The 16,197-nt window shown below is 38.1% G+C and overlaps 1 pseudogene; it reads left to right on the plus strand.

Annotated features, from left to right (window-relative positions):
• LOC138910279 (purine permease 1-like) overlaps positions 1-16,197 on the plus strand; it is a 69,110-nt pseudogene that overhangs the window by 37,295 nt on the left and 15,618 nt on the right.

Raw genomic sequence — 16,197 nt, forward strand, 5'->3', positions numbered from 1 at the left:
TATTGTTATGTGCAACTAGTTGTGGGTGCTACATACGCATGAGGTAACGAGAGTCCGTACGTAGCTAAAGCATGTTTAGGTCTGGGTAGACTTAGGACTTTATCATGTAATATTTGAATTGTTTGGACTCATTTTGCTAGCTTAATTAATTAAAATTTTAACTGAAATTGATTTAGAAAAATATAAATATATTAGGCCGAGTTTTATCACCTTGAGTTGTTGCCAAGATATTTGATAAATGTAAAAGGGTATATTTATGTAACGACCCGACCGATCTTTTTGAATATTACAACCCCGTTTCCCCATTTACTGTTAAAATTAGGTTTTACAATTATTGTGTGACTTGACGGGGCAATTGATTCGGGTCCGGTGAGGTTTTGGAATGAATTGGAATACTTAGTTTCAAGGTTTAAAGCTTGAGTTAAACTAGTGACCGGATGTCGACTTATGTGTAAACGACCTCGAAATTTAATTTTGATGATTCCAATAGCTCTGTATGGTAATTTTGAACTTAGGAGCGTGTCCGAAAAATTATTTGGAGGTCCATAGTGGAATTTGTCTTGAATTGTCGAAAGTTGAATTTTTGGAAAGTTTGATCGGGGGGGTTGACTTTTTGATATCGGGGTCGAAATCCGATTCTGGAAATTGGAATAGGTCCGTAATGTAAAATGTGACTTGTGTGCAAAATATGAGATCAATCGGACGTGATTTGATGTGTTTTGGCGCAAGTTATAGAATTTGAAGTTTCAAAGTTCAATGATTTCGAATTGAAGTGTAATTCGTCATTTCGATGTTTAGGCGTGATTTGAGGCCTAGAGTAGGTCTGTGTTATGTTATGGGACTTGTTGACATAATTGGTTGAGGTCCCGGGGGCCTCGGGTGAGTTTCGAACAGTTAACAAATCAAATTTGGACTTAAGGAAATACTGGAACTGCTGCCTACTGGTGTGATCGCATTTGCGACAATTTTGATCGTAGATGCGAAGCCGCATGTGCGCGAGATCAGTCGAAGAAGAGGCCAAGAGTGGGACTGGTCAGTGCTCATAGGTGCGAGGAACTTTCCGCATCTGCGAGGCCGCAGGTGCGAAGGTGTTGGCACAGATGCGGACTGGGGCTAGCCTGGGGCGAAGCAAGTGCGAAGGTTTTGCGCATCTACGAGCCCGTAGATGCGAGGAGGGCACCGCAAATGCGAGATTTTGAGAGGTTGGCATTGTCCGCAGGCACGCAATTTGTTCCGCAAATGTGGATGCCCAGGTGCGAGCCTAGGCACCGCAGGTGCGAAAATGCCTGGGCAGTGTTTAAAACGAGGGTTCCGAGATTTTTTCTCATTTTTTGGATTTAGGAGCACATTTTGGGTGATTTTGGAGAGGAAAGTTTCCACACAACTTGGGGTAGGTGTTCTTAACTCCCTTGTGATTATATTCCAAGAATTAATCTTCATTTTTGGTGTAAGATTATTGAATCTTCAAGAGAAATAGAAGAAAATTTCTATAATGTCACAAAACAAAAGTTTCAAGTTTGAATCCCGATTTGGAGTCGAATTTGAGTGAAATTAGTATGGTTGAACTTGTAATTGGATGGTTGTCGTATTTTGTGAGTTTCGTCGGATTTCGAGACGTGGGCCCCCCGGGTGACCTTTGGGGCGTAATTTTGAATTTTGTGGAAAATATTAGCATTTTAATATGGAATTAATTCTTATAAATTGTGTGGACTGAATCAAATTAATTGTGGTAGATTCGAGCCGTTCGGGAGTTGATACGCATATAATGGGATTTCTGGAGCATTGTTTAGCTTGCTCGACTTTGGATTCAGCTTGTTCGAGGTAAGTAACTCTTCTAATCTTGGAGTTGAGGGTATGAACCCTGAATATATGTATTTTGTTAATTGCTGGGAGGTGACGTACATGCTAGATGACGGGCGTGTGGGCGTGCACTATAGAAATTGTGATATAATTATTTTTGTAGAATTTTATAGTTAAATAATCTTGGCATTTTCCATGCGGTTTTATGTGTTAAAGAAATTGAGTTGAAAAGCATATTAAAAATCATGTTGAGGCTGTGTGCCAGTATTATTGGGACCCACAGAGGTCATATTGCTGTGAATTATTGTGTAAAATTGAAAATTCATACTCAGTCATATTCATTTCATTGCATATCATATCTCATTCTCTGTTGTTATTTATTGATACATCATATCATCATTTTGGGCTATTTTTCATGACATTATGAGCCCGAGAGACTGGAGAGATTGATGACTGAGTGAGGCCGAGACCTGATTTGTGAGGATATTTATGGGATCGGGCTGCACGCCGCAACATGTTGCATATTTATAGGATCGGGCTGCACGCCGCAGCATGTCTGATATCGGTCGAGGGCCTGATTGTGAGGATGAGTGTGGATCGGGGCTGCCCGCCTGCAACATACTTTATTGTTATAGCACGTGAGTTGTTGTTGTGGACTATTAGTTTTGGACCCGACCTTGGTGGAAGCTCGTCACTACTTTCAACCTACGGCTAGATTTGTTACTTACTTAGTACATGGGGTCGGTTGTACTGATACTACACTTCTGCACATTACGTGCAGATGTTGGTTGCTGTGCTCGTTGGTTGCGGGACTTGAAGATGTACCTGCATTCCTGTTGTAGCTGCCTCTTGTTCAGGGTAGCCTTAGATTTATAAAAGCTCTGTTTATGTATTATTCAAACAGACTATGTATTTAGTTCATTTCCGCTTTGTATACTCTATTCTTAGTAGCTCATGATTTGTACTACCAGTGATTGTACAAGATTAAGACTTTTATTCACTTAAATTGCTTTAATAATTTTATTAAAATTGGATAGTTGGTAATTGGCTTACCTAACGGGATGGGTTAGGTGCCATCACGACTAGTTGGATTTTGGGTCGTGACAAGGTGGTATCAGAGCTCTAGGTTCATAGGTTCCACAAGTCATGAACAAGTGTCTAGTAGAGTCTTGCGGATCGGTCTGATGACGTCCATACTTATCTTCGAGAGACTACAGGGCATTTAGGATATATACTTCCCATCTTTCCTTCCTTATCGTGTGGAATTGATTCAGCTTAAAATATAACTTTTTGAATTCCTTTCACGTATTCGTATGCGCACATGAGCGCTCGGTATCAGTTATGCATCGCCGTCTTGTAATTTTATGAACGAGGTTTAAGATATGTATTCTGTATTTTAGTGTCGGGCCAGTCTGGAGGACTTGAGGCCAGGTTTAGACCACAGCTTAGGCTCGGTAGCTTCAGTTGTAACCTGTATATTTGGACTCATATGTCCGATAATATCCCTATGAGTGGAAGTTGTGGCTCGATGAGCGGCGAAATGGCTTTGTGATGAGTATGATGTAAATACGGGATGCGTTAAGACGATTTGAATATGAAGAGAAGTGTTTCCTTGAAATGTAAAGGAAAGGCTATTGGGTGCTTGATTTTCGAATTGATGTGGCATACAGTCTCCAGTATGAATGTTTTGAAGGATCTTTCACATTGTTAAATTTTGGGGTAAAACTAAATTCTCACGTCTGGTTAATAAGTTTGGACTCAGATAGACTAAGTGATTGCATAGTAATTGTGAATGCGAAAGGGTATAACAAGATACCAGATTGAGGCTAAGCATGTGGATTATCCCCTACGGAGTAATCTACGTAGGAGTATTCCTTATGATGTGAGTAAAGAGTTTCTTTTCTGCCGACGGGGTGTATGGGTGGAGATTTGAATCTGAATCCGGTTGAGAAAGATGACTTGTGTGTTAAGAGGATGCATATGAGCTTAGCGGATGATTGAGGTATTTTTATGGTTGGCGTTGTATGAACTTGGGAAGAAGTTTCATTGGACTGACTGTGGTATTATGGCAGTAAGAGAATATTGGTATTGTGAGTTATGGAATTTTTTAATCTATGGCTTTGAGCCAAGTGGGGGAGTCTGCTATTGACAATTTGATTTCATGGTTAGGTGTTAAATTTTAATTTTGGTCTGAGGCATACTTGTGGGTTAGCTATGACTTGCAAAAGTTGAGATCGAGGATGACTCGAATAAGGAAATTCCTGGTTAAGGATTATATTGCACGTATGAGTAAATGAAATTCGCGGGATGAGTGAGTTGTTATTGGTGAATGATGTAGTGTGCACAGAGTATGAATTTGATATGTGGTGTTAAAGTAGAATTACTTCTTTGAGTGTTGTGGTGCTAATGAGGCACGTGTCTTTTGGCCCATTTGGGCAGTGCAATTTAGATTGGAGCAAAGTGGATGACTTCCGAGAAAATTCTAGTGGGTTTGAGAATTATATATAGCAATTGAGAATGTTTTCGGACTTGTGTATGGATTCTACATTTTTGTGTAAGGAAGGTAAGGAGAACAATTTCAAATTTACATAAGGTATTCTCAGAGTGATTGATATAGTTGTGGTATTTTTGAAGGTGCTTAAGAAGAATACAATTGCTTATGGGTCGTAGGGCGTTGTGGTTCTATGCTAAGGTTTGTAGGGTGAGTTGTGGTTAAAGCTCATGGTATTTTAGCAAGAAGAAGTATCAATCTGAAGACAAATTCGGAAGGGACTCGGAGAAAATAGGACAACTGGGTAGTAGGTTGGATCAGTATGGTAATGTGTATGATATATTCTTTGGGTGCTTATGATGTGGGGGTTTTCTACAGGTGATTTGTGGCAATACACTTGGACTTGGCGACTTGCGTGGCTTGGTCGAGTTAGAGGAATTTAGTTTTAAGGGCTTGATTATGTGCAAATGGATTCCCAAGTATTCTTGATGGTTTCTACCGGTGTGGAGAATGTGTTGTGTATTGTGATTTCCTCCTGGAAAGAAGCAAGAGAAAGGTTTCTAACTAAAATGGTATGTAAATTATTGGTGACTCAAAGTTGATAATAAGATTCTTTTGCTTTTCACATGATGGCAAGATAGATATTATGTGTTGTACGAAAGTTAGATTTTCATGACAAGGTACAACATAGACGGTTTCAAATAACTAGACGAATACTATTACTACTTGGTGTTGTATGAGAAAGGGGCAGACTTCAGAAGGCGCATTGTATTTTGACTTACAGATGTATAACTTAGTATTGCGGTACTCACATGGTTGATAGACTGTTGATATTCAAATTTTGTCAAGTGGTACAGAAGAACTTTTAAAGTATTTCTCGTGAGATGATCGTGTATGCGAGAGGTGTTAGGCATTCGGGCGGTGGAGATAGAATCAAATATGGTGATTCATGTGTTCTATGGATTTGGAGATTGGGAGTTCCCAGGAGTAGATTATTTCATGGTTGTGGACTGTGAAGTTGTGGCCGGAGCTAGCCGGATGATGAAATGTGTCATGATTCAGTCATTATGGATTTTCGGAGGGATTTTTTATCTATTTGTGGGTAACCCGAGTTGATTTGGGGTCCATAGGTAGGCCCAATTAAGATGTGTATTCTACATCGAGCCGAAATGGTTGGCTCCATACTGCTATTGTTAAGGGATGTATCATTCGGTTAATGTTGAGCTTATTTGTGTTCTAAGATGATCTATGAGTTACTATTGTATGCTACGAGGAGTTGTGATTCATTGGTTATGTGCACAGATGGTGCGGTTCTATTTGAGATTTATAGTGTAATTTAAGCGTGATGAGTATTTAGGTATTGCATGATCGATTGGGTAATGGTTATGTTCTTTCAGGTTTTTGTGTAGCATTTTTGTCATTTGCCTCTCCGTGGTTATTGATTTTGAGCAGGGTGGCTCGGGGTATATAATATGGACCAACGTTTGGATGGGGACACACATTGCAGCAGAGCTATGTTAAGGTATGAACCTTGTGTTAGAATCGGGTGATGGTTCTACGGTATATGATGAATTTTCAGTATTTCGTTGTGGCGGTACTTGTTAATCTTGCGAGGCAGTTCTCTCATTTGAGTCATTTTCATGACTGAGTACATTTGAATTGTTGCGTATTGGTACACGGATGGCACGAGTTGTGGCTCTGAGTTATATTGGTGAGGCATGTCTATGGAACATCTGTGTTTAATAATATAAGGTCATTGGACCTAGAATGGGTACTATCAGGTTTGATTTCGGTATATTCGGGAGTATAATATTGAAAGTCGGCTCATAAAGGGATTATGGTTCTGGTTGGGGCGAGAGGGCTCCGTGACTTGTTGATCTGGTAAGTGGTCATGAAATTTCGTGTTTCTTTTATTATCAACAGTGTACGAAGGTTTTGGGATGAGGTTTGGTTCGATATGGGTTTAATACTAGTATGCGAGTTGTGTAATATGTTAGGTGATTATGTTCGTGGTTATGGTGATAGTTATGGCTTGATACAGCTTGTTCAAACTCATAAAGTATGTAAATGTAAGATTCGTGTCTTGAAAGAAATTCTAAAGGTTGGAAATTAAATTTCAAGGTTTATGGGCTAGAGTTAAATTAATGAATTTAGTTGGATTATGTTGTCAAGCCTATATGGAATAGGGTGACGTGGGTTCACCCCGAGTACGTGTGTGGTAAGATGGAACAGTGATTTGATGGCTTGTAAACAACTCTTGGTACGTTCGAGGACGAACGTATGTTTAAGTGGGGGAGAATGTAACGACCCGACCGGTCGTTTTGAGTATTACAATCCTGTTTTCCCATTTACTGATCAAATTGGATTTTACAGTTATTGTGTGACTTGCCGGGGCAATTAGTTCGGGTCCGGTGAGGTTTTGGAATGAATTAGAATACTTAGTTCCAAGGTTTAAAGCTTAAGTTAAAATAGTGATCGGATGCCGATTTATGTGTAAACGACCTCGAAATTTAATTCTGATGATTCCAATAGTTCCGTATGGTAATTTTGGACTTAGGAGCGTGTCCGAAAAATTATTTGAAGGTCCGTAGTGGAATAAGGCTTGAATTGCCGAAAGTTGAATTTTTGTGAAGTTTGACCGGGGGGTTGACTTTTTGATATCGGGGTTGGAATCCGATTCTAGAAATTGGAATAGATCCGTAATGTGAAATGTGACTTGTGTGCAAAATGTGAGGTCAATCGGACGTGATTTGATGTGTTTCGGTGCAAGTTATAGAGTTTGAAGTTTCAAAGTTCAATGATTTCGAATTGAGGTGTAATTCATCGTTTTGATGTTGTTAGGTGTGATTTAAGGCCTCGAGTAGGTCTGTGTTATGTTATGGGACTTGTTGATACAATTGGTTGAGGTACCGGGGGCCTCGGGTGAGTTTCTGATGGTTAACAGATCAAATTTGGACTTAAGAAAATGCTGGAACTGCTGCCTACTGGTGTGAGCAAAGCCGCATGTGCGCGAGATCAGTCGTAGAAGTGGCCAAGAGTGGGACTGGGCAGTGCTCGCAGGTGCGAGGAATTTTCCGCATCTGCGAGGCCGCATGTGCGAAGGTGTTGGCGCAGATGTGGACTAGGGCTGGCCTGGGGCGAACGCAAGTGCGAAGGGTTGGCGCATCTGCGAGCCCGCAGATGCGAGGAGGGCACCACAGATGCGAGATTTTGAGAGGTTGGCATTGTCCGCAGGCGCGCAATTTGTTTCGCAAATTCGGATGCGCAGGTGCGAGCCCATGCATCGCAGGTGCGGAAATGCATGGGCAGTGTTTAAAACGAGGGTTCCGAGAATTTTTCTCATTTTTTGGATTTTGGAGCACGGTTTGGGCGATTTTGGAGAGGAAAGTTTCCACACAACTTGGGGTAGGTGTTCTTAACTCCCTTGTGATTATATTCCATGAATTAATCTTCATTTTTGGTGTAAGATTATTGAATCTTCAAGAGAAATAGAAGAAAATTTTTATAATGTCACAAAACAAAATTTTCAAGTTTGAATCCTGATTTGGAGTCGAATTTGAGTGAAATTAGTATTGTTGAACTTGTAATTGGATGGTTGTCGTATTTTGTGAGTTTCGTCGGATTTTGAGACGTGGCCCCCCGGGTGACCTTTGGGGCGTAATTTTGAATTTTGTGGAAAATATTAGCATTTTGATATGGAATTAATTCCTATAAATTGTGTGGACTGAATCAAATTAATTGTGGTAGATTCGAGCCGTTTGGGAGTTGATACACGCATAATGGGATTTCTGGAGCATTGTTTAGCTTGCTCGACTTTGGATTCAGCTTGTTCGAGGTAAGTAACTCTTCTAATCTTGGAGTTGAGGGTATGAACCCTGAATATATGTATTTTGTTAATTGTTGGGAGGTGACGTACATGCTAGGTGACGGGCGTGTGGGCGTGCACTATAGAAATTGTGACATAATTATTTTTGTAGAATTTTATAGTTAAATAATCTTGGCATTTTCCATGCGGTTTTATGTGTTAAAGAAATTGAGCTGAAAAGCATATTAAAAATCATGTTGAGGCTATGTGCCAGTATTATTGGGACCCACAGAGGTCATATTGCTGTGAATTGTTTTGTAAAATTGAAAATTCATACTCAGTCATATTCATTTCATTGCATATCATATCTCATTCTCTATTGTTATTTATTGATGCATCATATCATCATTTTGGGCTATTTTTCATGACATTGTGAGCCCGAGAGACTGAGAGATTGATGACTGAGTGAGGCCGATGGCCTGATTTGTGAGGATATTTATGGGATCGGGCTGCACGCCGCAACATGTTGCATATTTATGGGATCGGGCTGCACGCCGCAACATGTTTGATATCGGCCGAAGGCCTGATTGTAAGGATGAGTGTGGATCGGGGCTGCCCGCCTGCAGCATACTTTATTATTATAGCACGTGAGTTGTCCGTGCAACACGTGAGTTGTCCGTGCAGATTATAGCGCTTGGGCTGAAAGAGCCCCTCCGGAGTCTGTACACACCCCCAGTGAGCGCAGATACCTACTGAGTGCGAGTGCCGAGTGCTGAGCGACTGGGAGGCATGAGTGATTGTGTGGTTTGCCCCAGGGGCTGTATATGAGTGATGTTCTGCCAGAGGGGATGTTTATGATTTTATCATTGAGTTGCATCGCATTGGCATGCACACATGACATACAGGCATAGAGATGTATTTCCTCGTGCTGTACTGCATCACATCATTCATGATTTTTATACATTTTTGACAGATAGGCATAGTGATGCATTTGTTTTTACATGGGTTATCCGGAAGGAAAATGAAACATTTTATTTAGTATAGACAAGATTTTGGGAGGAATTTATTGTTTTCAAACTATTCATATTTTTGACAACTCCGGCAAAAGATTTGAGTTTTCACTGATGGATTTGAAAGTAAGAACTATTATTTTTGAAATCATGATTTGGCTGAGTATTTTATCCCCGAGTTACTTCTCGTATTATTTGCTTTATGTTGTTATGGATTGTTGTGGACTATTGGTTTTGGACCCGACCTTGGTGGAAGCTCGTCACTACTTTCAACCTACGACTAGGTTTGTTACTTACTCAGTACATGGGGTCGGTTGTACTGATACTACACTTCTGCATATTGCGTGCAGATGTCAGTTATTGTTGTTGATGTGCTCGATGGTTGCGGGACTTGAAGATGTACCTGCGTTCCTGTTGTAGCTGCCTCTTGTTCAGGGTAGCCTTAGATTTATAAAAGCTCTGTTTATGTATTATCCAAACAGACTATGTATTTATTTTATTTCCGCTTTGTATACTCTATTCTTAGTAACTCATGATTTGTACTACCAGTTCTTGGAGATTGTACAAGATTAAGACCTTTATTCACTTAAATTGCTTTAATAATTATTATTAAAATTGGATAGTTGGTAATTGGCTTACCTAACGGGATGGGTTAGGTGCCATCACGACTAGTTGGATTTTGGGTCATGACAATTTATTATTGTACCCATATACTCTGTTGTAAGCACGTATCTCGTAATTCGATAACTTACTTCCTTTCTTGTGGAGCGGGCCGGACACCTCGGTAGTATAATAGATGAATTTATGGTTCATGTCGCTCGACCCTCGGCAGTGTACACATTATTCTGGATCGGGCCGAACATTCACGAGATTATCTTTTCACTGATGCCCAGCATTTTATATGGTATTCCTTATTCATTTGATATTGGCACTTGACATTTTCTGAGTCATTAAGGTAGAGTACAAGATTGAGAAATTGATACTTTAAAAAAATTATTTGGAAGATTATGTAACTTACAGATTCACCCCATTATTGATGTGTGCTTCATATCTGCTTGTGAATTATTATATTGCTTTATTGGACCTCTAGTAAGTGTCGATGTCGACTCCTCGTCACTACTTCTCCGGGGTTAGGCTAGATACTTACTAGGTACGCGTTGATTTATGTACCCATGCTGCACTTCTGCACTAAATGTGCAGAATCTAACAGGTTCATTTGGTTATCATCTTGGCGCGTAGGCGTACCTGTTGAGGGGACTTTATGTGAGCTGCATTCCAGGCTACGCATCGCAGTCCACATAGTCTCTATCTTACTATGTATTTTATCCTGTCTATTTATATTCTGGACAAATGCTGTATTATTTATTGTACTCCTTACAAAATGCCCATGCGCTTGTGACACCGAGGTTTGGAGTTATACTAGTTGATGCTTATAGTTTCGTATGTTATTATCACCTTCCATTTATTTTATAAACTACAAATGTTGTACGTTCCTGTAGATTTGGAAGTGTAAATCTCCTTCCTTATTAAAATCTATATTTTCGAAAGAAATAAAATGAGTAATTAAATTGATAAATCACAGTTGGCTTGCCTGACGATGGCGTTAGGCGCCATCACGACCTATAGTGATTTTGGGTGGTGAAAAAGATATACAGAAAATTCTCCTAAATTTTGTCTTTCAATCTCTACAGATTATGTGATGGGGTTTTGTAATGACGCTTTTAGGTGCGGTTTGTTTTGGGTTGATGTTGCCGCTTATTAAGTTGATTTACATGAAAGCAAAGCAAACTATTACTTATACTACAGTTCTGGAAATTCATATGATTATTGGCATTTCTGCTTCTGCTTTTTGCACCGTGGGAATGATTATTGTTGGGTCTTGATGAAAGAAAGTAGGGTAAATAACATGGGAAGATGACAAGAAAATAAAAAAGAGTATACTGGAATATATGTAAAAGGAACTGAAGATAAAAATTTTATGTTAATTAATGCATTAGGACTACAAGTTATATGAGAAATACTAACTTAAAAAACCTAAAATTCAGCACAAAATCTGCTGAAAATAACAAACTCCTAGAGACTAGTTCATTCCTAAAGACTAGTTCAAAATTATTTCAAATTCAAACTAAATTACTGTAGTTGACACACCTCCTTTTTTCGAAGATAAGGGAGTTTTTCCAATTAAAGTGACATTGTTCGAAATGAGATTATTTATTTAATTCAGAGTCGAAACTTGGAATAATTATTATGGTGTCTCAAGCCACCGGTTTATTTTAAAATCTCAAATCGAGGAAATTGACTCTATTTATGGTCCACGAACACAGAAGACCGAGTAAGAAATTTTGTTAACCCGGGAAAAGGTGAGGCACTCCTGAGTTCAGTAGTTTTAGTACGGTCGCTTAACAATTAATGCTTGGCTTAATTATTTGAATTATTACATGTTTTGAACTTGTTGTGTATTTTACCTTTGACCGCTTTTAATTATGTATTTAAATCACTTTTAATATTTATGGAGTTATTTTGAATAAGTTACGATGTCGTACACTTGTCATTTTGGTATACATTGCTAATCGCGCCACGTAAAATGCACCTACGATTTACAACATGTTTATCATTATTATTTAAAGTTATGGTCGAGTCGCGTAAAATGCGCACTCGAATTGGAGATTATGTATCATGACTATGCCACGGGAACCGTACTCATAGTCACAATGATTTATTATTGATCGCGCCTAAAGTAAACTACGAGGTTCATGAACTATTTATTTCCTAAGATTTGAGATTTGTTGTGAGGTCATGACTTATGGATATGAATTTATTTGATGAACAAAGTGTTTTTGAGGAGTTAGTTGACTAACCATTTATAGAAATGAGCCAAATTATTGAATTCTTGACTATAAACTAACATATCAATTAAGTAAAGGCTAGCACGATTCAAATTGAGCCCAAGTAGTTGTTATATCCAAAAGGTCAACTGGCAGCTCATTTAGTTCCAAACCAAGCGGCCCACCCAAAGTTAGATGGTCTACTACCTTGAAATCCATTTGCACAAAATTATGGCCTAAATCCTTTTGCTGAAACTATTAGTTACTACCATTGCCTAAATAAACGTTAAAGCCCAAATTTAATGTTCTTAATTGGCCCCCCATACTGCCCATTTAACAGATGAACTATTATTCTTACAATTCATGACTAATTCAAATTTTAATTAATCAATACCATTCACTTGATCTCCATAGTTAATCAAAGAGAGATAGCAAACTGAACTAAATCAAACTAAAGAAAAGATGATGAAACAAATAAATCAAGGCAGTAGAATGATCACATGGGACAGACCAAACAGACCAAACACGTCAAAAACAATGGAACATTTAATTGAAAAGAGAAAATGACTAAAGCAAAAAGGCAATATAGAAATAGGAACTGACCTTTTTAAAGAGAACTTCAACCAATCTATTCTCCAATGTTAAAATCGGTACAAAGTCTCTACAACAATCATATCAACAAAATTTGTTCGGGACTCATGAACCAAGACTGAAGCTCGCTCGAACCTAAACTTGCCGGCGGACTCGAACTCAACTTTGGAACTGTTATTTTTGTGCGAAAAAAGGGCTGTTCTGGGTCTGTTTTGGGGAGATTTAAAGAGCTTATTTTGATGGATTTGTGGCTATTTTTAGCCCAGTTTCCATGGATTTAAGAGCTATTTTTCAGCTGCCTTTAGAGCTATTTTTTGGGGGTGATTTTGCGATAATATTTGGTCAGTTTTCATGGCTGTTTGGGCTGGTTTCAAGCAAGTTTAACAACTGGATTTTGGAGAATGATTTCAGGTTATTTGTGGTGGTTTTGAGACCGGCTTAATGGAGGATGGTGGCTGGTTGTTGGTGGCTGAATTGCTGGGATTTTTAAGGCTTGTTCTTAGAGGAGGGAGAGGAAGTGAGCTCGTTTTTTGTGCTCTCTTTTCAGATCTGTTTTCCCCCCAATTTGCTCTATCTCTCTATCTCTCGTCCTCTCCCTATCTATATCCACCCCTATCCTTTTTTATGTGTTATGTATGTGTTTATATAAAAGAGTCGAGGGAGAGAAATCAGTTGGAGGGAGACGGGTGTGAGCTGCGTGTGTGTCTTGGGGAGAAAAAAAAAAGGGTGCAAGTGCAAAGTTTGTTATTAAAAAAGAATCTTTGCAACTTGGCCATTTCTAATTGGCTCTTGTTTTTTGTTTCATTTTCAAATTCTCTTCTTTGTAAGACAAATAACGAAAAATACAAGGATGAAATATTTGCTAAAGTATCTCTTAAAAGAGAACATATTTTTTTGTGAGTTTTTATTTTCTTTTGCAAATGAACAAAAACTAATATTCTAAAAATGTGAATTTTTTGTTGGTTTCCAATTTTCTCAAATAAAACCTATAAAAAGGTGAAACAAAAACTAAAATATCAAAATTAAACTTAAAAACTATTTAAATACTAAAAATGATAAAAAAAAAATTTAAGTATGGTAAAAAATTAGGTGCTCACAGCAGTAAATAACTCTTAAGCTGAAACAGTAAAATTATTTTACTAAGAACAGCTTCTAAAACATATTTCTAATAACACTCCTCCTTGCTTTTGAAGCTACAAATTCTGAATTTGTGCCTTGTAAACCTTTAACTGGAAGCGACTTTGTACGTAAATCTGCCAACTGATCTTTGAACTTGTAGTAAATCGAGTTCACTTTTCTATTTTGCTGCATCTCATGATTGTCAATAAAATAAGTTGGCTCTTATTTCGGCTTCATTTGCATCTTGCCTTGAGACTTGTCAACTTTCTTCCAGATTTGCATTTTCCCTTGAGGCTTGTCAACTTTCTTCTAGATTTTGTTTTTCTGAAATATTGACAACTTCTTCCTTGCCTCATTTTCACATATGTCCTCAGTTGGAGGATTATCTGCACTTTGTAGATTCTTTTGGCTCTATTCTTCATCTTCTGTTGGATCAAATGAGAAGTTTTTACCTCTCATTTTAACCTTTAAAATCTCAAGTCCAGTTGCATCATAATGAAACGATGTTTATCTTCAAAGGATACTTTAAATCCCTTTTCCATTAGTTGTCCAATACTCAATAAATTTTTATCAATATCAGGAACATAAAGAACATCTGAAATTTTCTTAGTACCTGAATTTGTTGCAATTGCAACAGTTCCTTTTCCTTTAGCAAGAATGTAATCACCATTCTCACTTCTAACTTTCTTATTTCTCATAGACGTGAATTCTTTTAAAAGATTTCTGTCATATGTCACGTGGTTTGTACAACCACTATCAATAAAATCAAATTTCTTGGTTGAAATAAGAGTTGCCACAAATAAGTGATCTTCTTATTCATTGGCGACTTGGGCATCTACTTTAATGCTTTGGAGATTTGCCTTTGCAAATTACAACTTCATGACCAAGCTGGTTGCAGATTTTACACTTTGCATCTGGCTTCTTCCAACATTTGAATGGTGGATGACCGTTTTTGCCACAGTGCTGACAAGGTGGGTAATTATTTTTTGCATTATTACCCTTGCTTTGAGTTTTGTGGTTGGCTGTCAAGGCTCTTTCAACCATACCATCTTGCCTCTTAAGCCTCCTTTGCTCTTGTGCCTGCAATGTATTTAACAATTCTGTGAAGGTAATCTTGGATAGATCCTTTGTATTTTCCAAGGTAGTTATGGATACTTCATATTTTTCGGGCACCGTAATAAGAATTGTTTCAACAATTCTTGAATCTTTAAATTTAGTACCAAGCAACCTTACCTTGTTAACAATGCCAAGCAACCAATCTGAGTATTCTTTAACGGTCTCAAATTCTTTTATTTTCTGCAACTCGAATCCCCTTATTAAATTCAACACCTTCATGCCTCGTATTCTTTCAGCTCTTGTATATTCTTCCTTCAGATAATCCCAAATTTCTTTTGTTGATTTGAGAGCCATAACTCTCGTGAAAATTATTGCAGACACACCAGCAAACAAAGTTGCTTTCGCCTTTGATTTTCTGGTTTTCTTTTCCTTGTGACTCTTGATCTGGGCCAAGGTGGGATTGTTAGGCAGCGGAAGAACATCATAATCCTCTTCCACGGCTTCCCAAATATCTAAAGCCTTCATTCTCACTGCCCACAATTGGTAATTTTCACCATCAAAGATTGGAGGAGCCAATTTAGAAAAACTCGTTTCAGTCTCCATCTCACTCAAGCAAAGATTTTACTTAGGTCCCTTAAGAAATGGCTCTGATACCAATTGTTGGTTCTTGATAAAAGAAACTAAGGGAAATAACAGGGGAAGATGACAAGAAAATAAAAAAGAGTATACTGGAATAAATGTAAAAGGAACAGAAGCTGAAAATTCTATGTTATTTTACTGCATTTGGACTACAATTTATAAGAGAAATACTAACTTAAAAGACCTAAAAATCAGCGCAAAATCTGCTAAAAATAACAAACTCCTAAAGACTAGTTCACTCTTAAAGACTAGTTCAAAATTATTTCAAATTCAAACTAAATTACTGCAGTAAATAACTCTTAAGCTGGAACAGTAAAATAATTTTACTGAGAGCAACTTCTAAAGCATATTTTTAATAATTATTAACAAGGATTTCCAGGTATATATCCTTTTCGATCTTGTTTAATATTTTTCGAATTCATCAAGTGTAACAAAGGCTTTTTTTGCAGCAATTAAAGTCTCAATTAAATGCATACACTCATGTACATGTAATCTCTATGATAATACTCCATACATCAACATGGATTTCCAAAAATCCTCATGTTTATACCTGTTTACCGCATAACACAGTTTTTGTGACTCTATTTTGATGCATATAAAGGTTTTGGGCCGAATGCCCTGTTATATTGAAATGCCTGAATGGCTTGAGATGTTTATGACTAAGTAAGGCCGAGGGCCTTATTTGTGAGGATATTTATGGGATCGGGCTACATGCCGCAACATGTTGATATCGGCCGATGGCCTGATTGTGAGGATGAGTGTGGATCGGGGCTGCCCGCCTACAACATACTTTATTATTATAGCACGTGAGTTATCCGTGCAGCACATGAGTTGTCCATGCAGATTATAGCTCTTGGGCTG

The sequence above is a fragment of the Nicotiana tomentosiformis genome, chromosome 4 (genome assembly GCF_000390325.3).
Source record: "Nicotiana tomentosiformis chromosome 4, ASM39032v3, whole genome shotgun sequence".
In the NCBI taxonomy this organism is placed as follows: domain Eukaryota; kingdom Viridiplantae; phylum Streptophyta; class Magnoliopsida; order Solanales; family Solanaceae; genus Nicotiana; species Nicotiana tomentosiformis.